Source organism: Aythya ferina (assembly GCF_964211825.1).
Source record: "Aythya ferina genome assembly, chromosome: 2".
Lineage (NCBI taxonomy): Eukaryota > Metazoa > Chordata > Aves > Anseriformes > Anatidae > Aythya > Aythya ferina.
Window position 1 is genome coordinate 76797614 of NC_140297.1, and position 24474 is coordinate 76822087.

Below are 24474 nucleotides of genomic sequence, written 5' to 3' on the forward strand. Positions count from 1 at the left end.
AAGGAGAGTTTTGCTTCTGAAGCTGGAATGTTTGTCCCTCTCCAGTCCCTATCCCCTCCTCAAAAAACAAACAAACAAACAAAAAAAAAAACGGAAGTAGAAAATGCCATCTCTTTCCAAACAACATACATTCTGAATCAAATGAAGTGTGTCTGAAAAAGGAAGGCAATTACTGCTACACTGCAACGACCATTCTTACTAATACAGTTTAGCATCTCCAATCTGAAAATACTAAAGAAAACTATTACAACACATTTGCCTTTGATATGCCTTTTCACCTTTCTCATAAATAAATAAATAAATAAATAATACAAGAGCATTAAAATTAGAAAATAACCCCAAAGAACAAGAGTCTGGAAACTTTCACAGGCCCAAGTGAAGAAATCACAAGGTGGTGATTTCTGCAGGCACAAAGAGCTGTCTCCCATGCTGTGTTTGAGTAGTTTGATAGTTTGACTTGCACCATCTCTAAGGTACTCACCAAGGCTTAAAATATGAGTAAGGTAATTTACCTCCCAATATGGCATTAAATTTAGCAGTTCTTAATGATCACATATAATCCATTTAATTCTGGTGAACTGCAGCAGTGTAAGTGAAAATTGATGGTAGACTGATATAATTATACCCTACCAATAACCAGATTATTTTAAGAGCCTGTCAAAGAGATTTAAAATGCAAAGATTTGCTAAAGCCATCCTGGAATAGTATTTAATAAAGTTCTTTCTTTGTAAAAAGAGGGTTTATTTTTCTCTTCTTATTTCATAAATATATATATATATACAAAACAATAAAGACAGCTAGACATTAATAATAATACTTTTTAAATTTAATAACAAAATATTATCAAAACAGCACGTATCTCAACCAATACACGTTATTTCTGTTCTAACAATGTCGTAAATGAGGAAAAGAAGAAAAAAGGAAGGAGATACATGTGAAAAGACAAAGAGGTGTGAAGGGAGAACTGGGTCCAGGGAGCATCAGGATGCAAACCATTGAGATTGCTACAGAAATATTTTTTCCTTTGAATTTTGAAACTGCAGCTTGGCATTCATTATAGTGCTAAACTTACACACTACATATATTGACTTTTTTTTTTTTTTTTTTTTTTTTTTTTTTTTTTTTTGTAACGTTTTGCATGACATGGGTGGCTGTGTTGTTGCTGCACGGGGCAATGCCGGGGCTTCCCCATGCCGGCTCCAACAGCAGGGCACGGCTGGGCCCAGCAGGCAAGATGGCGGCGCCTCGCCTCAGGAATAGCCTCGGGAAGAAAGGAGGGCACCGCACTGCCCGGTAGCCGGCAGAAAGAAAGAGAGAGAAACGGGGACAAACAGCCCTGCTGGCACCGGGGGGGGGGGAATGATGAGGAGGAGAGCAGGAGCGGCTCCAGGAGCCGGAGCAGAGATCCCCCTGCAGCCCCTGGGCAGGAGGCGGCGCTGGAGCAGAGGAAAGGTGTGAGTGCGCTGCTTGGTGGGGAGGAAGTAGGAGACAGAGGGTGGAGGAGTAAAGTTGAGCCTGGTAAAATGGCAGTATGTGGGAGGAAGGTGCTTAACTTTTTTTGGGGGGGAGAGGGGGATGGGGGGGAGGGGCTCTGTTTCTCTCCATTCAGGTCTATTTTTAACTGGCTGTAAATTAGTACTTTTCCCCAGGCTGAGTGTGTTTTGCCTGCGATGGTAAGTGGTGAGTGCTGTCTCTATCTCAGCCCATGAGGTTTTCCATCTAATGTTCTCCCCCTGTGCTGCTGAGGAGGGGGAGCGAAAGAACAGCTGGGTGAGACTTTGGCAGCCAGTCGAGGTCAACCCACCACACTTTTTAAAAGACATCATTTGATGTACTGTATCGTAAGTATGTGATGAGACATATTGGAAATAGATTGCATGTCCCCAAACTGCCTTTTTTTCCATGGTATTTTTGATGGATGTAAGTAAAGGAATCAGAAAGGATAATGATGATACAATTGTAGGGGAAAAAGGTGAAATCAGTAGTTGGAAGACCTTTGGCATTTATTTTAACAGATTGTAAGTGTTTATGAGCTATAAGACAGCACTTTTATAAACAGTATAATGATCCATCGAAGCTTGAGTTGGCTCAGATGTCGAGAACTATTACATCCAAACAGCAATCTTAATGTACCCAATATATTAGTAATATACAATGGATTCCAATATTTAATGCTTATTTTAAATGTTGTAGCATATATTAAAGTGCAGTGATGCATACATAGTTGGTATTCAACTTTTTAAGATGGCAGTGTACTTCCACTGTACCTACTATTTGTAATTTTCCTGAAATTAAACACTATTCAGTGCAAGTACCTAGAATATCAGTTATCATGCATATTAACAAAATCTATTTCAGTTGTATATTTAGCAAACTTTAGGGGGAAAAACAAGAACGGTTGTTCTTGTTACTGTAGTTTCTGGAAGTTTCATGGGAAAGGAATGCCCTCATTATGTTAACGGTGTAACAGTAGACTAAAATGCTAGACGATACTGGGGAAAGAAATAAATTACATAGACCGGTGGAAAAAAATGAGATTTTTATTTAGGGAAGTATAACTTCAGATCTCAAGTATTCAAGTATTCTAATGCTCAGGCTGATCTGTATGCTTAAAGGCATCTCCTGGCACTGACAACAGAGAACTGAAACGCATAAACAACAGGGGCTCCGACTCTGTTATCCATATTTCCTAGGGTAACTTCCTCATTCTGTTCTATAATGCCAGCCCATGGCTATATTGCATACAGAGGACAAGGTAGCTTTGCCTGAAAAAAAAAAAAAAAAACACAAACAAACAAACAAAAAACCCAAACCAAACAAACAAAAAAAAAACCAGCTTTGGTGTCCAGGAGAGTCATGAGTTGGACTTCACATCAAATCTCTGCTTGAGGACAATTTGTCTTACTGTAGGGCATATTTGACCTAATGTAACTGACAGAAATGAATATGTAAATACATACAGAAATTACTAGAATCTTGAGTTTTATTCATGCTGCATTCACTTGCTTAAAGAACTAAAAAAGGAAGAATTACTAGATGACAGTCATATCAAATGCATGTTCTATATTTAAAATCAAGAACTAAATGTTCACATATCTGTATCATATGGAAACTGAATAGGGTTACTAGGGCAGGTTTACAACAACTGTTGCAATGTAACTAAAATGTCTGTATAGCTGCATAATTATGACAATTGTGATAAATAAAACTGGACACAGGAACTAAAAGTGAAACAAGTATATTAATACATTGGAATTGTGCCTTATTCTTCAGGTTCTTAGGTATGGTGACTCACAGGCTTTAAATGAAGTATAAAAAAAAAAAAAAAAACAACACAGTTTCACAGTTACCAATTACTCTAGAGCAAATATAACTGATGAGAAATAATGAAAGACCTAATTCTGTAAACTGTTATTTATAATTGCTTTTCAAGCCTCTGCAATATAAATTCAGCTCCTCAAATGACAGGGAAGGAGAGGGGCAAACAAAGATACTGGTACTTTTGAAGAATTCAAATCCCATCACAGCAAGTCCCAGGGTCCTTTCATAGTTAGAAGATTACTCCTTAATATAATAATTTTGCCATTATAAGATAACGTGTACAACTTCTGTGCCCTTGTTTTTGTATGCCTTGTTTCAGGCATTGTGCATTATGAAGTATAGACTGCTTCAAATTGTAAGCATATGTGAAAAAGTGTTATAGTTAACTGTATAGTGATTTGTGTAAGAGTGGCTCATGTTTCACCTATAACAAAAAGAGAATGTGACTTTTTCTGCTTCTATGATAACCTTTGATAATAACTAGATAGTGCATTGGCCATTACTAAATTAATTAATAACTTGTTATTGTCAAATCTCTACAAGTGTCAGCTGAAGAAAACCGTAATCAAATGAGAGTATTTTGAATAGGTTCTGCAGGGCCTGATACTAGTGGTATTTATTATTTTAAATGGGGGATATGGAAATAAATATAAAAACTATCACTGGAGAGATTTATATATGCCATAAAAGTTAGTGGAATTAAATGTAATAAAGAGAAGATAGTTCAACAGAACTGTCTGGATTACACGAGAAATGATCCACTTAACTAGCATTTACCCTGTACAGCCATATGTACAATTATGACTTGCATTCCTTGTTTCGAGATTTATACGTACTCGATGAATGTCTTCTTTTTTCTTTTTCTTATTTATTTATTTATTTATTTTTTAGTGCTGTTTTCTTAGAAGATTTTGGAAAACTGCTTGATGCAGGTTAGTGAGATTACTACACTGTAGCCCATCAGCAGAGTAAAATGCTACATTAATTTAATACTGAAGAATAATCTGTTAGAAGCTGGAACAACAGGATGTACTAGAGCAAGCTCAGTGTGTGCTAGTACCATATAAGCCGTATTTATATGGTACTTGTTTATTGCATTTGAAATCATCGTAGTGGCTGTGCATTTCCTTCTTTACTTTATCTCATGTGATGAATTCCACTTGTGATATAGAGGCCTTGTAACAGCAGTTACTCTTTGCTCTAAAGGAAGGGTGACTAAAAGGCTTTCCTAAAAAAATACATATTTAAAGATATTATTTATTTTGGCATACCAGTTAAAGGGCACTCGGGGTTCTTTTTATATTCTGGGATTTACCAAGCAATCACTTACGGAAAATGTAACCAAGCAAAACTGGAAAAAGGGGAGGAAAAAAAAAAAAGAAAAGTTTATCTCGTTCTTACCTACTGCAGCTAGGTAATGTGTGCATGAATTAGTCCTTTTATTTGCATCCTATGATCCAGGATCAGTTTCCCCCATCATGTTCACACTGTGCTCAAGCTGTGGTGGCTTGAATCACATCTTCACTGTCAGGTAGTGTCAGGGGTGTCCCTGCTGACAGGTGGGTTATCAGTCTGCAGGTCAGCTGACAGTGTGTCCACATCCACACCGAGCATATGGGGCTTCTTTGTGTGGTCCTTTCCTTAGTCCCTGTGCTCAGTCCTTTCAAATCAGTTAAAATGAGTCCGGTACTCATGAGGAGCATGTGCTCAGCTCATGTTCCAGTGACAGAAAAGGATTCAGGATTTTCCCTTTGGAGTTATTTTATTAGTTGCTAGAATGTTTTTAGTCCTTGTATGTACAATGCTTGCATTCTTTGCTCCTTTTTATCTGTGGTTGTGTGAGTCTGTGGTATAATCACTTGTTCAGCAGAATTTGGAGCTGGGAGTTAAGGGGAGAATGCCACGCCACAGCCTGTCGTGGTGGTCAGCCTGCATAGTGCAGTGACTTAAGCTGTTGCATATGCAGGAGCTCTGCACTATGAGGGCATACCAAAGAAAATTTCTTTTTGGCTATGCCATCACAATACAAATACATATCGTTCAGATAATAAATCTTACTTCAAAGTAATGTCTGTCTACTCCCTTCCTCTTGTGTAGACTTGACCTCAGAATTTTGTTTCAAAATGCTGTAGATCCTCTTTTCACCCGTACTGTTTAAGGAAGATAGATTGTTTGGTGCAAGAATTATGTTATGTATGCACTTTGATTTATTGGGAATCTGGGCTGTACATCATACCATGGACTTCATAGTCTCTTAATCAGTCTTTTATAGCATTGCCTCTTGACCAAAATGAACGTACTATTTCTGGATGTATTGTGCATTAAAAACAAACAAACAAAAAAATAAAAAATAGACACTACCTCCAGTAATATCAAAGTGTTAACACATTGCCACTTACTGTAGAAATGGTATCTACAAGTCATTGGTTATGCATTTGGGGTGAATTCACTTGGGCAAGCTCGTTTTTTTTTTTTAACATCCATCTGTTTGCATAGGTCCCACAGATTGTACGTGTGGTTCTGGCTGTCAGAGAACAAGGCTTAGCAAATATATGTAATATACTTTAAAAGTTGTTTGGAAATGATTTAAGAACATGGAGAAATGTGTAAGCTCCAGGCAATCTAGTACCTTAGAGAACATACCCATCCCAGAGCTGTAAACTCCAATAAATCATATTGTGAACATACTGTAAACATTTTCATTGTTCCAGCTGGCAAAATGGTTTTTCATGCACACAACATAGACGCTGTTTGCCAGCACAATTTCTGCTATTTTCTGAAAGGACTCCATTACTTTATTTATTTTTTTTAAACAGCATTTAGTTCTTTGTTACATACCTTGCTTTCATTTTAAATATGATATTCCTTTTTTTTTTTTTTACAGTGATACAGAAAAGGTGAAGGAGGAAAAGGTAACTAAAATCAGTATGTACAAATGTCCAGTTAAAATACAATACGAACCCAGTACAAAAACTTGTCCGATCTAGTTATGATCTGTACAAATATCAATAGAAAAAAAAAAGTCAAGATCCCTTTCATGCAAAGCTACATCGAGTTTTGCCTGTAGAAAAGATCTCAGAGAACTCTGCTTGTAGACCGTGCTAGTTGGTTCCTTGGTAAGTAGTGGATAAGCAAGGTGGAACTAAATAACTACTATATAGCTATCTGTTGGACTAGAATTGAACTGGTGAGTACCTTTTTATTTTGTTTTGTTATTTGGAGATGCTGACACACAGGGTTTCATAAGTTTTGTCATTATGTCAGAAACAAGGCAAAAGATTAAATGAGTAAGCAGCAGAAGCTGGAACTGTATTGCAAAATTAAAGAGAAGATAACTGTATTTGGAATGTAAGGCTTTGATACAGAGTAGTGTTTCATGTTGCTCAGTAGAGCAGGCTGAGGGAAAGAAGATGTCCGGGACTTGAGGGCACTATTAGTTCTTACTGTCCCTGCCCAGCAGTATGCCCACTTCAGCCTCCTGCCCAAGGACATTGGTCTGTGATTGCATCCCAAGAGACAATCAGGTCAGTCAGGAATGATTTAGCCTTGGTAAGCCAATGTTCACTGTTCCCAGTCACTACCTTCTTCTTGTGCTTGGAAATGTGTTCCCAGAGGACTTCTTCCAGGATTTTCCAAGGGGCCTAGGTGAGGCTAAGTGGCATGTTCCCTGGGTTTCTGAAGGTGTTTGCAAGATTTATTTTTTTTTCTCCAAACACCCGGGGCACCTGCTGCATCTTCATGATTTTTCAAAGAGGATAGCAGACTTGGTAAGAGTCAGCCTTTTCTCTCAGCACCCTGAGATTTAGCTTCATGTAGTTCATCTGGCCCCATGAGCTTTTACATATTGAGTTCTTGCAGTAATCTCTCCCTTGATTCTTGTCTGCCGCTGGAAGTTCTCTTCTTTGAACCCTGGCTCCAAGTAGGGAGGTCTGTAGTGTGGGTATATAAGCTGTCTCCAATTCAGACCACCAGTCCCTGGCCCTCCTGATGCAAAGCTTCTCCCAGTCCAGTCTACTGCCAGTACTACTTGCATTACTCCAGAGAATCAGGCCCTCGCATACAAACACACATCTTCCTGCTGCTCTGTTCCTGAACTTCCTGTTCATGCCACCTCTCTGTGGAGACCAGTTCTGTAAAAACTTCCTGATGATCTGCTTTCATTATCTACATACTCACCTTTTGACATCTCACCTTGTTCTGCCAGTGAGGATATTTTAATCAACAGTGGAACAGAGGCTATGCTAGGCAGGTGTGATTCCTGGCAAATGCTGGGTAGGGCTGACCTCTAAAGACCACCTAACTAAATAAATTCTCATGGATTTGGGGCTTCCAGATGTGGCTTATGGTCTGAAGGCCATTGTGGTGGAATGCACAGACGACAGAGATGAGAGGAGCTCAGCGGAAAACTACCTGGCATGGAGATCTCTGTATCTCAGGGTGCCTGCCTGCTCTGGAGGTTAGGAGACTGTTGCAGCTTTGCTTGGGTCAGTGAAAGCAAATATCAGCAAGGAAGGATGCAAATGAGTGTGAGGAACAATGTAAATGACTTCACTCGGCCTCTGCCTTGTCACAAATAGTGCAATGCAAGGCAGAACTTCCTCTCCAGCCTAATTGCACAGCCCCCAGGAGCTGCTGTGGCTTAGTCCTGTCACTCTCACTTCTGCCTTGCACTTCATGCAGTGTTCTTAGCCCCTGCATTAGTTGTCAGTATTCTATGCCACCTTCTCATGAGCTGTCATATTCAACTGAACTCATGTCCTTAGTTAAACTTTACCTCTTAATTGGCCATTCCTGCAAAAAGAGCTCCCCTCATACATCTGATGGGATTTTTCAAAGCTGGATACATCTGGTTTTGTGACAAAATAACTCCAATGAAAATAGTCATAAAAGACATTCCCAGGAAAAAAGATAAATTACATGCATGTGTATCTACAGAGGAAAAATAAAGAGAATGTTCTGGACCCAAGAAAACTTGGTTGTACACCTGTTGGAGGACACTAACTTGTTTAGACTAAGCTTTGAAAAGGTAACAGCCAACAAATATTTTTTGAGGCTATTAGAAATGAGCATATTTGTAAATGCTATCTCCTTATTTTCACTTCAATTTAAGGAATTTTAAATATGTGAATCATATCTTTTTGTTAGAAAATGTCAGCCAAAGATTTTTAAAGCCATGTGCTTAAAGTTAGGCTCATCCATATTTAATTGTACTGCGCTACTTGTTGTGCCTCCTTACTGAAAAAGGTATTTTAAGTCTGGTTTTCCAAAGTGCTCAGCACTTATAACTCATTTTTCTTCGAATTTCACACGCTCAGCAGTTTTGTGAAAGGATGTATTTATTGGTTTTCAGAAGTAAACATCACTACAGAATCTTAATTTAAGCAGTCGGGTTTCAAACTTTTCTTGGTACACTGTATTAAATTTCTTTAGAAATATTCACTGGCCATCTGTGAACCTTCAAATATATCTCATATGGTAAGAAAATCTGTAGCTTTTCTTACTATGTAGCTAAGAATCATTGCTTGTGTATCACTTTAAATTTAAACATGGATTGTAGAAAAAGTATTTTGAAACTCTGTGATAACCTGCTGCCAAAATCCTGTTTACAGTCATAATTTTATAGAGTGGAAAAACAGTTGTTTTCTATTTAGTAAAGTTTAGGACCTGATCTAAATGTGAATTGTTTCCATGGTAGATCTAACAGAAACTGTCAGGCAATGGGTTACATAGCACTGCAAGTGAAATAAAATTTTGAAAGGTAAATACACGTTTGCCGACAGGTAATTGGACACTCTGCATAGGTTACATCTCAAGGAGGGAGCTTTCATCCTATACAGCAAAAAGCTACTGAACCTTGTTGATTTCATTAGTACACTGGACATTCTTAGTATTTATTGAGCACAGGTACTTATCTTACTATGTGAGCTTCATTACATCAGAGGATTGTTATTCTTTAAGTGTTTGAAAGGCAGAAGAGGTAAAATACACTTAAATGGAAGAGCTACAAATGACGTTCCTCCCTTTCCAGTCTCTTTTTTTTTTTTTTTCCTTTTTTTTCTGATTTAACATGGGCGTATATATTATACATCATGTATATTTTCCAAAAGTCCATCTTTTTATGGAAAGACAGCTGTGAAAGTGCGAGTCTCCTGTTTTAAACTCATAAACAGACCTATCAAATGATCATAGCAGGGGATGTAAGTTGCCTTATTTTTTTTGCTTAAATAGTTGCTAGGTAATCAGCAGCAGTCTAAATCCATTAAAACGAAAAATCTTGCTAATTAGAGACAAACATCTTAGCCTTTTTTGTCTCCAGTACCAATGATCACAGGTAGATTGCATATCATTTGGTGAGATTTTCCCACAGTACCCAAGTTTTAAGTTTTGATCAAAGGATTCCTGGTTCCTTCCTCGTGGTCATAGAATCATTAAGACTGGAAAAGACCTTCAGGATCATCTGGTCCAACCAATGTCACCCACTAAACCATGTACCTGAGCACGACGTCCAACCTTTCCTTGAACACCTCCAGGGATGGTGACTCCACCACCTCCTTGGGCAACCCATTCTAGTGCCTGACTACTCTTTCTGAGAAGAAATGTTTCCTGATATCTAGCCTAAACCTCCCCTGGCACAATTTGAGGCCATTTCCTCTTGTCCTATTGCTAGTTTTCTCAGAAAACAGGCCAACCCCCAGCTCCCCACCTTCCTTTCAGGTAGTTGCAGAGAGCAATAAGGTCTCTCCTGAGCCTCCTATTCTCCAGACTAAACAACCCCAGTTCCTTCACAGGACTTTCATTCCAGGCCCTTCATCAGCTTCATAGCCTTTCTCTGGACACACTCCAGGGCCTCGGTGTCCTTGTAGTGAGGGGTGCAAAACTGAATGATGTTTCTAAACAGTTCACTTCTCTAACAGTAGCAGAGTATGAAATAGTGTGTTATGAATTTGTGAGTCATATTACAAATTCATACAAAAAATAGCTAGCGAATTCTAGCTATTGATACTGTATTCCATTTTTGAATCAGGAATGATCACCAACTATTTTGCGTTCCTCATCTGAAAAAAAAAGAATGAGTACAGAAGAACTGTTGCTAATATCACCTGCTCTCACTCTCCCAGCTGCTGTGTGGCGCAGCGGTTTTTTCCCTGTCTTAAATATGCTCTCATAGAGGTGCAAAACAACATCAGTTACTGGCTCAGCTCTGGTCAGCAGTGGGGCCCTTACCAAACACGAGACAGCGTCTCACAGAAACCAACCATATGGCCTCCTGCTACCAAAACCTTGCCACGTAAACCCACTACAGATACCCAGATATAGTGCAAACTGGAAAGAGTGCAATTAACTAACTTCAAGGAGAAAGGAAATAACTTCTAATATATAAAATCAGCATACCATGTACATTGTAGTAAAACTAAATTAACTTCGCTTACTTGAACAGTATTGCATAACTTAACGCTAATAATAGTACCTCTATACACAGGGATTTTATAGCTCGGAAATTTTTTATTGTTAATGAGATGCAGATTCTAATGTTAAAGATAGTTGACCACTGAAGGAATTTCTCAGGGATTCTGATACGCTCATTTACTCTAGATTCAAAATTCAGATTGAATTTATATTCTCTATTTTATGCCTTAAATCAGTCTAGATACAACAACTTCGTAGGGTGGTCTCAAGAAGTCTCTTCCAGCTTTTTCTATCATTTTTAAATTATCAGAATAAAAAAGAAAAATATTATGTTATTATATTAAGCTTGATATTCCAGCAATTTTTGCATGTAATAGTTACAGAACAGTATTACTTTATATTACATTTTTCACCAGGTAATCTGACTTCTAGGTAAGGTGGCTAATCTTTTTGCACACATTGTTTTCTTTCAGTTTTGCTACTTGAATCCCACAGTTATCTTAAATACACTATACGTATATTGCTGATTTATTAGAGCAAGATCATCTTGAAAGTAAGATTTAATGAATCACTTGTCTAAAATACTGTTTTCTCACTTTACAGGCACTAGCTTTTAGTAGAATTATAATTTAAAAACTTTCAAATACAGCTTTTTTGTTCCTTTGAATATTCTGCTAAAATTCAGTGATGAAGTTAAACACATCAGTGAAGTAGGCAAGTGTTCTCCATCTGCATGATTTATAACAAAAAAGCAACATACATAGGGTATAAACTAACATAACAATTTAAATCAATGGAATTACATTTTTGAAGAATAACGTGGATTTTTTCACAGTGTTACACCTTGGAAGCTACTTGATTGTTATGAGTTCATAGCCAGAGACAGGTTCAACAGCTTACTAGTCAATTTGTTTTGGTCTTGTTTTTGTGCCTAATGGGGATGCTAACTTCTCTTGTCACTTTGTCATATACTTGTGTCTTGGCTGACAGCCACAAGAGAGACCACAAGCTGGCTAACTGCTGAAAACACTTGAACAATACATTTTAAAAACTTTCAGCCAAGATCCACTGTCATCAGGGAATCATTTCGTTATTTCCCATTAGTTGATAAAGGAGATGCCTCAACTGTGCAGGAGACATGATTACTTAGAAAAAAAATATAAATCAGCTTTTCAGAATCTGAAGATTGTATTATTTTTTGTTGTTGTTGTTGATTCTTCTTAAGCCACTTAGCAAATTTTAATTGAGCCTCAAAAGTTAATGGAGATGCACCTGAAACATAGTCAGTGCCTCAGCATTTGACACTACAGAAACACTGATGATATATGATAAATATATCACAATGAAATAAACATGGTACACAGTGACAACAAAAATATTGAAAAATAAAGAAATTATAATTTTAAGTCTTTTTTCATGTTTGTATGCTGTTTTCAGATACTGACTCAAACTCTGTGAAAAGTTCACCTTCATTTTCTTATGCTATTGTTAAATATGTAAATGCCAGCAGAAGAAAGGGTAATAGATTTTGAAATATTTTTTCTATAAACTACAATATATGTGTTTTGTGTTTTTGTTTGTTTTTTAGTTTCAGCCTCTGCTAGTTTAATAATAGTATTTCCTGAATAGTTATGATAGTGATATCTGCCTGACACTGATTTCAGACAGCAGTTCATGGAACATGAGCAATATCTGGCAAACTGTCACAGACATTTAGGAAGCCCTCTGTGCTGCAAGGCTGACATTTGTTGTGAGTCCATTTTTAGAAAGAGCATGGAATTGGCTGCTGAGTTTCAGACTGGTAAGGAACTTGTCCTGTCTTATTTAGGACTTCTGTATGGATTTTATGCCTCCAGTGGCAGTATGAGTAGAGTTTTCTTTACTTTCTTTGGAAATGACAATGGAATTCTGAGTTACCTTATACTTTGGTGTGAAATACATATTTACTTTTTGATGAAGTGTCTGTAACTTCACAGCTTGACATATTTGTTGCATTGGACTGTATTGGACTTTCGGAGGGCTGACTTTGAGCTGCTCAGGACATTGGTTGGTGGAGTCCCTTGGGAGGCGGTTCTGAAGGGCAGAGGGGTCCAGGAAGGCTGGGCGCTCTTCAAGAGGGAAGTCTTAATGGCGCAGGAATGGTCTGTTCCCACGTGCCCAAAGACGAGCTGGCGGGGAAGAAGACCGGCCTGGCTCAACAGAGAATTGTGGCTTGATCTTAGGAGGAAAAAGAGGGTTTATAAGCTTTGGAAAAGTGGGCAGGCCACTAAGGAGGACTTTAAAGAAGTAGCGAGGCTGTGCAGGGACAAAATTAGGAAGGCCAAAGCTCATCTGGAGCTCAATCTGGCTACTGCCGTTAAAGATAACAAAAAACGTTTCTATAAATACATCAACACAAAAAGGAGGACTAAGGAGAATCTCCATCCTTTACTGGATGCGGGGGGAAACTTAGTTACAAGAGATGAGGAAAAGGCGGAGGTGCTCAATGCCTTCTTTGCCTCAGTCTTTAGCGGCAATACCGGATGTTCTCTGGATACCCAGTACCCTGAGCTGGTGGAAGGGGATGGGGAGCAGGATGTGGCCCTCATTATCCATGAAGAACTGGTTGGTGACCTACTACGGCACTTAGATGTGCACAAGTCGATGGGGCCAGATGGGATCCACCCAAGGGTACTGAGGGAACTGGCAGAGGAGCTGGCCAAGCCGCTGTCCATCATTTATCAACAGTCCTGGCTATCGGGGGAGGTCCCAATCGACTGGCGGCTAGCAAACGTGACGCCCATCTACAAGAAGGGCCGGAGGGCAGACCCAGGAAACTACAGGCCTGTCAGTTTGACCTCAGTGCCAGGAAAGCTCATGGAGCAGATCCTCCTGAGAGTCATCATGCAGCACTTGAAGGGGAAGCAGGCGATCAGGCCCAGTCAGCATGGCTTTATGAAAGGCAGGTCATGCCTGACGAACCTGATCTCCTTCTATGACAGAGTGACGCGCTGGGTGGATGAGGGAAAGGCTGTGGATGTGGTCTACCTTGACTTCAGCAAGGCTTTTGACACCGTCTCCCACAGCATTCTCCTCAAGAAACTGGCTGCTCTTGGCTTGGACTGGCACACGCTTCGTTGGGTTAGAAACTGGCTGGATAGCCGGGCCCAAAGAGTCGTGGTGAATGGAGCCAAGTCCAGTTGGAGGCCAGTCACTAGTGGCGTCCCCCAGGGCTCGGTGCTGGGGCCGGTCCTCTTTAATATCTTCATCGATGATCTGGACGAGGGCATCGAGTGCACCCTCAGTAAGTTCGCAGATGACACCAAGTTAGGTGCGTGTGTCGATCTGCTTGAGGGTAGGAAAGCTCTGCAGGAGGATCTGGATAGGCTGCACCGATGGGCTGAGGTCAACTGCATGAAGTTTAACAAGGCCAAGTGCCGGGTCCTGCACCTGGGGCGCAATAACCCCAAGCAGAGCTACAGGCTGGGAGAGGAATGGTTGGAAAGCTGCCTGGCAGAGAAGGACCTGGGAGTGATGGTGGACAGTCGGCTGAATATGAGCCAGCAGTGTGCTCAGGTGGCCAAGAAGGCCAACGGCATCCTGGCTTGTATTAGGAACAGCGTGACCAGCAGGGCTAGGGAGGTGATCGTCCCCCTGTACTCAGCTCTGGTGAGGCCGCACCTCGAGTACTGTGTTCAGTTTTGGGCCCCTCGCTACAAGAAGGACATCGAGGTGCTTGAGCGGGTGCAGAGAAGGGCGACGAAGCCGGTGAGGGGCCTGGAGAACAAGTCCTACGAGGAGCGGCTGAGGGAGCTGGGCTTGTTCAGCCTGGAGAAGAGGAGGCTCAGGGGCGACCTTATTGCTCTTTACAGATACCTTAAAGGAGGCTGTAGAGAGGTGGGGGTTGGCCTGTTCTCCCACGTGCCTGGTGACAGGACGAGGGGGAATGGGCTTAAGTTGAGCCAGGGGAGTTTTAGGTTAGATGTTAGGAAGAACTTCTTTACAGAAAGGGTTGTGAGGCATTGGAACAGGCTGCCCAGGGAAGTGGTGGAGTCACCATCCCTGGAAGTCTTCAAAAGACGCTTAGATGTAGAGCTTAGGGATATGGTTTAGTGGAGGGCTGTTAGCGTTAGGTTGGAGGTTGGACTCGATGACCTTGAGGTCTCTTCCAACCTAGAAAATTCTGTGATTCTGTGATTCTGTGATTATTTCTATTCTTACAAATAGTAGATCACGAACTCATGAATTCTCTTTAAGCAGCAAAAAAAAGCCAAAAGTAAAAACCTGCACTGACAGGAAGAAATTCCTGGAGCTTTGATTTTAGGCAGACTGAATAATGGTATCTTAATAGGCAGTTGCAAGTTATTCCTGCTTTCCCTGTTACACCCTTGGCTAGTGAATGCCAGCTGGTATACAGAAAACAGACTGGACTTGGATGAACACTGTTCAGAAAGATTCCAGTCTTCTGCCTCTATAGCATATGTGGAGTTCACTGGGGAATCACTTAAAGAATAATTAAAATTTGAGAAAGAATGCTGATGCATTGACAATTGGGTAGAAAAGCAGCTTCGGGCTAGAAAGGGACTAGCAAATTCACAAAATTATGCAGATGGTAGAAAAAGGACTTTATCATCAGAACCCATAGCTTTCATAAGACAAGGAGTGTAAGACAGGCTCTGACACTGACCTTGGAGATGTAAATTCCTATATTTACTATGTTGTAGAACATAATTTCCCTGCACATGGAATTTGTTTCTTGCTAAAACAACTCCTCCACTCTTTGTTGCCAGAAGCAAACTACATCTGGCTTTGGATGTCCATTCAATTCTTGAGAGTCATATTCCAGGGTGGTGAAAATAAAATCACTTCTAATATTCAGAACCAGACTGTTCATTCAGCTACAAAGCCTTAGAGGTATAATTACAAAGCAGGTGATCGACTACTGGGCATGCTGATCTTTAATCAACACATACTCAAAGCTGGTAACCCACAGTACAAGAAAGCAATTAGTAAATTTAATAGCTAAAGGAAAGTCAAATGGGAATATGTTAAGACCAGCCTGGCAGTTCATTACTGTGCTAGCAATTCGTGACAGTAAAATATCCATTTATCTGGAGCTTATATGATAATGTTACCAAAGCTAAAACAAATTCTTAAAAAGATCAAAATGTCAATTGCCAACCTGGAAATATTTTATATAAAATACACTTGGAATTTTCTCTTTATTAGCTGTTTTCCTTGTCTTTTAGTGAAGATGAATTTAGAAATATGAAATAATGGCATTTTATCCTAAAAGAGCTGTGGGATTAGGTGATTTCATGTCAGTGTAACTCAGTTAAATAGAATTTTTCCTAATTTACAGCAGCTTGAGCAAGGTTGGAGTCGGGTCTGTTTTGGATAAAAGTAAACAGTGATCAGTCATAGAAAAATGTATGAGAGTTCAACGTTTCTTTGAGTTCTTCCCTTTTTCATAGACAACATTGTAAAACAACAGATCTGTTTGCATCACATCATAACCATATGAACAAAATTCCGTATTAATCCATATGAACTGTACTTATGCAGCTAAATATTTCCCTTCCCAGGCAGAAGTGGATCTCACCTTTGTAAACATAACTAATTCCAGCAATAGTAATACTGGTCCCAATATGCAGTAAAAGTGCAAGTTGAATGTCATTTGTTGTATGAGAAATTTAACCTTTACACAGTTACTAGGAGTTCTTCAGTGAAACAGTTTATATAGTGCAATTGATTCGCCTTGTCTGCATGTAATAGAAAAATTTCACCTGCCACCTATGTGTATATGTGATGAATAGAATATTGTTTCTTATTAATTCAAATTATGATTTTTGGAACAAGATACAACAAAAATGGCAAAACCTTATCTGAACAGTGGATGTCAATAAAGGAAATGATGGCACAAAATAAAGGTTAAAAGTAATTTCTGCTTTCAATCAGCTACCCAAATTTGCAGCCTTACATTATGGCTTCAGAAGTGTGTTGAATTATTTTGTTCCATTTGTTGTTTATTCTGATCACCTTTGCTTTTCATTTTATGTTACCATGTGACTGAGTAACAATAAATAATAGAGCCTGTGAGAGTACCCTACCTACCTTTACATGCTGGGAAGTATTGTAAATACTTATCTTAAATGTACCAGCAACATCTGGGAAACTATAGTTAATATATTGAATTCTATATGGAAAAAGTTCCAGTATTATCAAAAGGCTAGTTGAAATGCTAAATGGAACATATTTATTTTTTTCAATATATAGCTTCTGGTTATACTTTGTTATAAGTTTATACTGGCTTTAAAATAGTGCTGGGGAACATTTATAAATCAAATGAGCATTTTAAAAAATAAATTAGTAGAGTGCAACATGTTTGCACCTACTGAAATGATTCATGTCAGTCAGCACTTAAGGTAGTGAGTGTTTGGTTACTCTTCGTGAAAGCCATTTTTAGTTCCAGGAAGAATGTGTGCAGGCTGTGATTTAAGTGGTTACTTCTGTGAGTGTATCCCGATAACAGATTTCCTCCTGTATTCCATATGAGGTCAGGCACTCCAGGGAGCCTTAAAACCTCCCTGGTGAGTTTCTGATTTGGTACTTACTGGATCCTGACCCGAGTGAGCAAAGAGCTCCTGTAATAACCTTCCACTGGTGCGAAGCACTGCTCTAAACATTTACACTTAAAAATATATTTCTTGTGTCAGCTATGTCAGTCTTTTACATAGCCTGCCCCTGGCATACCCCTGTATTCGTATCTATGAATTTTTGATAAAATATAAAGGAAAAACGAAACCTCTCAGCAGATCTTTATGAAAAACTCTACCGCATTTTAAACACTACGATTGTTGGTAAGAGAAGCAATTAGAGGGGTGGAGGTGGCTGGTACAAGAAATGTAATAGAAAGTCTACATGAAACAAGACAGGAGAAAATTATGGAGAAAAAGCAATATATTTCAGTTACTGGGTCTGTGTGGTACAAACAGCTAAATGATAGATTACTGTGAGTAAATGTAAATATACATGTTTCTGCATTCAGTTATTGAACTGAATGCAGTAAATAGACACCTCTTGTAACCTCTGTACAGACTAAATAGAAATTGGATTCTGCATGAGCAATGAAATCACATTAGTGGGCAATATTTTAAATGTTAGTCTCAATAAAAATACACCCATTTTACTGGAGAAATACATGCCTGACAGGGCAAATTCCCAGAATGAATTCTATTTTATATAATATTTGGCTATTTAACATAATTCTCTTGCAGTCCACCCATTCTGAAGGCTGAGTTCATTTACAGAAATATTTTGCTCTGTAATGTGGTATTAAAGAGCCATCTTATCTTTCATCATTTATTGATGCATTTGATATTAACTTTCAGTGCTAACAGGGTTTATGAACTTCTTAAATGCACTTTAAGGTCCTGATTCAACAAGGTACTTAGAAGTATTCCTACAAGTGAGCATGAGTGCTAAAATCAGTAAGGTGACTCAGGCATTTCTGGTGTCAGTCAAGCATCTTGCCGATTTGGTATGTTCAAGTGAATTAGAAGCACGTGGCAGCGTCTCTCTCATTTGGTGGTTAGCAGTGAGGTAAACATGGAAGCTGTATACTAGCTTTAAGATTTTGGAGAACCTGAATAGGATGTAGAGGCCAGAAAACAGGTTGTCTTGCAAGTTTTACTTCTGATTTAAGTCAAAGTATATCTCCTTACAGAATCTGTGGTTGGCTTGCTGCACTACAGACTTCACCTATCTGGATTTGTCTGGTGTACATTGTTGTATGACAAAATGTCAGTTCTAGAGGAGAATCAGAGTGGCTTTCCTGCTCCTTCTCCTCTATCTGGTGTTTGATGCTATGTTTACCTGGGGAGATGTGAATTCTTATGTGGCACAAGGATTCTTATGTGCCTTATTAGATGTAGACTATGTGTTTATATTTAAGAACAAATCTCAGTAAATCCAGGGATTTCTAATTAGGAGAAGGATTAAAAATAATTGAAAAGCTACTGAAATGTGCATTAGCAAAAGCTTGTTAGTGATTTGTTGACCCCCCCCTTCCTTCTTTGGAGTGCTACAAGATTAATACTCCTGATTTGGCTTTTCCTCACATTAGAACACTACTTCTTTTAACATAGTTAACATCTGTTAATGTGTTCATCACCAAAGTGGAAAATAATCTTTCAGTAGAGTATTTAGAAATAAAGACACTGTAGACGAATGAGCATATTAGAATGGGGATACTTCTTCGTAGGATAGCCCCAGATAGGGGAGATTGATTTAGTCAAAAATAGGTACGACACAGAAAACGCTGCCTTTGGGGAAGGTTATCCTTAAGAAGTGAGATATTTTTTCATATATATGCAGTCTTACGGTACAGCCAGATTTTTGGAGATGGCAAAAGTCTTTTGCAATTACATGAACTTTCAACCATGGTGCTGAAAGCAAAGAGCAGGTCTGTTAGCGTAGTATAGGGACAGATGGCCAGTATGAACAAGCTCAAGAAACAGCAACCTGGAGAATGAAGTTTGCTTTGCGGTTTCCCTGAAATATCCCCATTATTTGGGTTAAGAGTTAAGCACCTTCTCCATTTCTATTAAGTAGAAGCCTGGCATTGTATTTTGTTCAAGGTCATAGCATAGATAAGCTGAAGAAGTGATAGAAACCTGTGGCTGCAGAGAATTTGTACTTACATAATAGATACTTTCAGACAGTGATAGGTGGAGAGCTCACGAAAACACAGGCACACACACACTCATGCATGCACATCAGAGGATTGACAGAGAAGGCAATTAACTACTTGTGATGTATAAATGTATAGTAAAAGAATTTCTATCAGTTCTATGTACAGTTATCTTCAACCTGCTGGGGGAGGAGGTCTTAGGGTTTGTATTTTTTGCAGTGGAATGTTACAAGGGAAAAGAATGGCTGTTGTTGGATATCAAACTGTGATATGACCTTTCTGTGTATTAGCTTCTCCACAAATCCCACACGCATCCTTGTATGCATGCTCCCACCTCACAGCATCTCAGAATAAATATGATGTCTCACTTCTTCTTTTAACTTTCTGTGGTGGATAGCCTGCGTCTGTTTACTGTGGTACATGGAGGCAGGTATTTTAACATATTCCTGTGATTAACGTAGAACATCTGGTACTATATATAGCTTTGTTAAGATATCTTTGTTCTGGAATGCAGAAATTTATCGTAATTGGAGAATAATTGGAGAATTGGTAAACATGTACAGGCACTATATCATGCATTTTACCAGTACATCACTGGTGACACACATCAGACTAAGCACAGTTGAAGGAAGCTGTTACAACAAAGAGATGAAGACCTGAAGACCTATCTCCCCTATAAATAGTATTTCAACCTGTAGGCAATGGATCCCCAGCCAGGTAGACCGAGTTTATGTTTGGGTTTATGTCTGGTTCTCATTCATGAAGTAAATCTTACATCATGAAGTGTGACAAAAAGAATGTTGAATGGTCTGGGATTAATGTGAAAATTGTATCAGTGAAATTATAGGACTCCATCTGCAAAGAGCAATTATGGCATTTCTATCTGTACTGTAATTAAGTAGAAAAATGACACAGATCCACTTCTTGAGCTGCTTGGGAATCACTCTGCTAAAAAGGCCTGCCTCTCACAGTTCCCCGGCAGCATACACTGCACAGTTGTGTTTTACTGCAGTTGCAACTGAACACTGAGATCTGCATATCTGTTAAGAAAGTAGGTGTCACTGATGAAATTGTTTAAATCTAACAAACAGTTTCAAACTTCAGAACAACTCTTTAATGGATTGGATACACATTTCCAGTATTCTGTTCTTAATCACTATCAATCATTATCACTACATATACAAAGCAATGGTTTGTTAGACACTTAACATAAATTATCTGTCATCACACAATACCATATAACTTGAGGCACTGTAGTTTGAACTGATATCCGTGGTCCTGCATTGCCAAGGTCAAGTTGATCGGTCTTAAGAGTCTGTTAATAAGGGAAGTCAGGATAGAAATGCCTGAAGGAGGGCTGTGTCCTTTTTTCATTGTCATTCCTCGGTGATGTTTCAGCCCCACCCCCACAAGAAAAGGGGGTGATTTCATCTGCTTTTGACATCCTATTTTTGGAATCCAGACTTATTCTGGTTTCTTTTATTCTGCAGTATTTTTCTGGTTCCATCAGACTGACAGCTGGTCATGAGTGGAGTTCTGTAGGGGTTTGGTGCTATTCAATATATTTTTAAAGGACCTGGATGAAAGCACTGAATGAACCACACGTGTGTGTCAGCCATATGGATCAGCAAACTAGGAGACAAGGTAGATACTCTAGAAGGAAAAGACACCATTGAAAGACACCTACATGGGCTGGAAGATTGGGTAAGCAAGAACTGCATGATGTTTAACAAAGATGGAATAATCCCAAGCAGCAGTAAGGGCTGGGGTTTGACCAGCTGCAGTGTACCTACAGAAAAAAAAGACCTGGGGGTCTTGGTGGACCAGAAGTTGAACATGCTATCAAAGCACCCTTGGAGCAATGAAAGCTAATTGTATCCTGGGTTAAATCAATAAGAGTATAACCAGCAGATAAAGGGATGTAATTACTCCATTCTACTTGATGCTTTTTGACTGCAATTAGGATACTGTGTCTGGTTTTGATCCCCCCAGATCTAGAGACATTGTAAAGCTGGAGAGGGTTTGCGAGTCACCAAAGACACTCATCAAGATTTGGAGGGTTTGGAGGGTTGGAAAAGTTAAAATATGAGGGGAAGTAAAAAGAATTTGTTCATCCTAGAGAAGAGAAGCCATGTTCATGTGGAGGGAGTTATCCCAGACTTCAGTACCTAACAGGTAATTACAGAGAAGATGGATGCATTTCCTTCACAAGAATGAGTTGATGGGGCAAGAAGATGTGAGCACAAGCTGCTGCAGGGGAAACTTTCTATGGATGTAAGGGAAAAAAAATCTTAACTGTGGAAAGAGTTAAACAATGGTATAGGTTGTTTGAGAAAAGTGGCAGTATCTTTCTTGTTGCAAATAAGTAAGACTTAGCTTGATAGATCCCTGTATAGAATAATCTAGGACCCTGCTTATAAAAGAATTAGATCAGATGCTTTTGAGAGGTCCCTTCTGAGCTAGACTTTGTTGTAGTTGTAAGATTCTGAAGTCTTTCCTGTTTCTTCTGTGGTATTATCCTAATTCTACCATGCACCTTCTTGCTTGTTCTGCAAAATTACTTTTATAAGCCATTTTGTAGAATCACAGAATGGTTTGGGTTGGAAGAGACCCTTAAGGTTCATGTAGTTCCAGCTCCCCTGCTGTGGGCTGGGACACCTTGCACTAGACCAGGTTGTTAAAGCCCTGTCCAGCTTGGTCTTGAACACTTACAGGTATCAGGCATCCACAGCTTCTCTGGGCAACCTGTTCCAGTGCCTCACCACCTTCATAGTAAATAGTTTTTTCCTTATATCTAATCTAAATCTCATAGAATCATAGAATATCCCGAGTTGGAAGGGACCCATAAGGATCATCGAGTTCAACTCCTGGCACCACACAGGTCTACCCAAAATGTAAGACCATGTGACTAAGTGCACAGTCTAAATGCTTCTTAAAATCCAAAAGGCTTGGTGCAGTGACTACTCCCCTGGGGTGCCTGTTCCAGTGTGCAACCACCCTTTCGGTGAAGAACCTCTTCCTGATGTCTAGCCTAAACCTCTCCTGCCTCAGCTTGACACCATTCCTGTGGGTCCTATCACTGGTGACTAAGGAGAATAGATCGGCACCTGCTGCTCCACTCCCCCTTGTGAGGAAGCTGTAGACCACAATAAGGTCACCCCTCAGTCTCCTCTTTTCCAGGCTGAACAGGCCAAGTGACCTCAGCTGGTCCTCATACGTCTTCCCCTTTAGTCCCTTCACCATCTTCGTAGACCTACCTTCTTTTACATGTAGTTTAAAGCCATTACCCCTTTTCGTGCCAGTACACTCTCTGACAGAGTCCCTCTCCAGCTTTCTCATAGGCCCCCTGTAGGAACTGGAAGGCCACTATAAGGTCTTCCCTCCTGCCTGTGGATTTTCTCTGGCATATATTTTTCTTAGTTCATGCAACTGCACTATAAGTCTCTGTTATCCTTTTAGCAGTTATAGCTTAGCTATGCTCCAGAACCATATAAAAATGTCATAGAATATTTACACCTTGTCACCAGTTACACAATTTTGTGTACTTCCATCTGGATTCAAGACCGTAATTTTTACTTGGATCTTGCTTAGTATGTATCTGTTTAGTGCATGCAACAGGCGTGTTCTGGCCACATCACGTAACATGACTGTAGTCATTATAAGACAAAGAGATACAAGAGAGGAAGAAATAATTCTCCCTGACTAAAGTGCTGTGAAATGCTGCAGCAAAAGGTAAGGCGGTAAGCAATCAGGTAGGATGGGGAACAATTAAATTTTGAGGGTGTTGATGATCCAAAAAATGCATGAATTGCAGGATAAAGACAGAATTAATTTGTTTTGAAATAACACAACTGTTATCTGAATTTTCCAAGGGCTAATGGCTGTGCTTTTTTTTATTAGGTAGTGCATCTATGTTTTGCCCGTGTTATTAGGGAAACAGATAACTACCTGACTGTTGTTAAATTCACCTGACTGTTAGGCAAATGACTAACAATCTGGAGGTGCCTTGTGATGATAGGTCTTCATATTAAGTGGTTATTTGACTGGTGGGCAGGTGGACAAAGGCAACTCATGACAATCTCTTGGCCAGATAGAAACAAAAATGAATCATGACCTGCACTGTATGAGTTACTGGCAGATAGCTCTTGGATGAATTAATACACTGAAACCTAATTAAACCACAATCCTTTTATCTTGTATTTTTCTCTGCATGTCTAGGACAAGTGGAAGTCTTCATAAATCTGAAATATTATAGGTCAATTAATATGCACACAAGCTGCATATTCTGTAACAGGAATACAGTTAATCTAACATAAATTGCCTTTTGGAAACTCAGAGTAACATTAAAATATTTGTCCCAACTCTGGTCCTACTTGTGCTCAATTTCTCAGCAATGTAATATTCTTGATTTCAATGGTGTAAATTGAGTAAAGCTTTTGTTTGTTGTTCCCAGAATTTAAAGTATATGGACTTCATTGTTCTTCCCCATTAGTTAATGGAAATTTAATGTGCAAAGCTGGGGTAAGTAGGGTGAGTGATTCATTGTACACAGAATTCTTCTGTTCTGTTAAGCTTATTATAGACCACATAGTTATCCTATTGCTCCCAGCAGTTTTGTCTCATTAGGTACTTGACCACTGTATTAGCCTGGACGCTTGCAGTTTGGGATAAGATTTTGCTTTTATGTAATTTTGTGAATCCAGACATGTAAGGGGAAGAACTATGAACAGAACCTATAAGAAATATATTTTGAATACACTGCCAATTATTTTATTGTACTAGAAGCTTTATTACAGAACATGTTACATTCTTATATCTTCAAATAAAAATAGTGGACAAAAAGTTATATATGTCAGATCCAGGTTTTGCCAAACAAACTACCATGTTTCTGACATGCTGTCTGCAGCAGTTGCTTAGTTAAGAGTAAGAAAAGAGCAGCACAGTGTGAATACACTGACGCTATCCCAGCTTTCATTAATTTGTAGCTTATTAAATTTCTGATTTCCAAATGGTGCCTTTTCTTTCTAGACTTAGCAGTTTGCTTTTATTTTCATGAATTTGAATCATGGAGCTAA

General features: G+C 39.2%; 1 long non-coding RNA gene across 7 annotated transcripts in view; it reads left to right on the forward strand.

Annotated features, from left to right (window-relative positions):
* Positions 1–1471: 1471 nt before the first annotated feature.
* LOC311430697 overlaps positions 1472–24474 on the forward strand; it is a 104921-nt gene continuing 81918 nt past the window's right edge. For 5 of the 7 annotated variants that reach the window (XR_014688945.1, XR_014688946.1, XR_014688947.1 and 2 more), the window contains exons 1-3: positions 1473–1544; positions 6206–6233; positions 11202–11281. This is a non-coding gene — a long non-coding RNA (uncharacterized lncRNA). Of the gene's footprint in view, positions 1545–6205; positions 6234–11201; positions 11282–20889; positions 21044–21518; positions 21575–24474 lie in introns of all 7 variants that reach the window. The other 2 variants (XR_014688950.1, XR_014688944.1) reach the window with 2 other exon arrangements.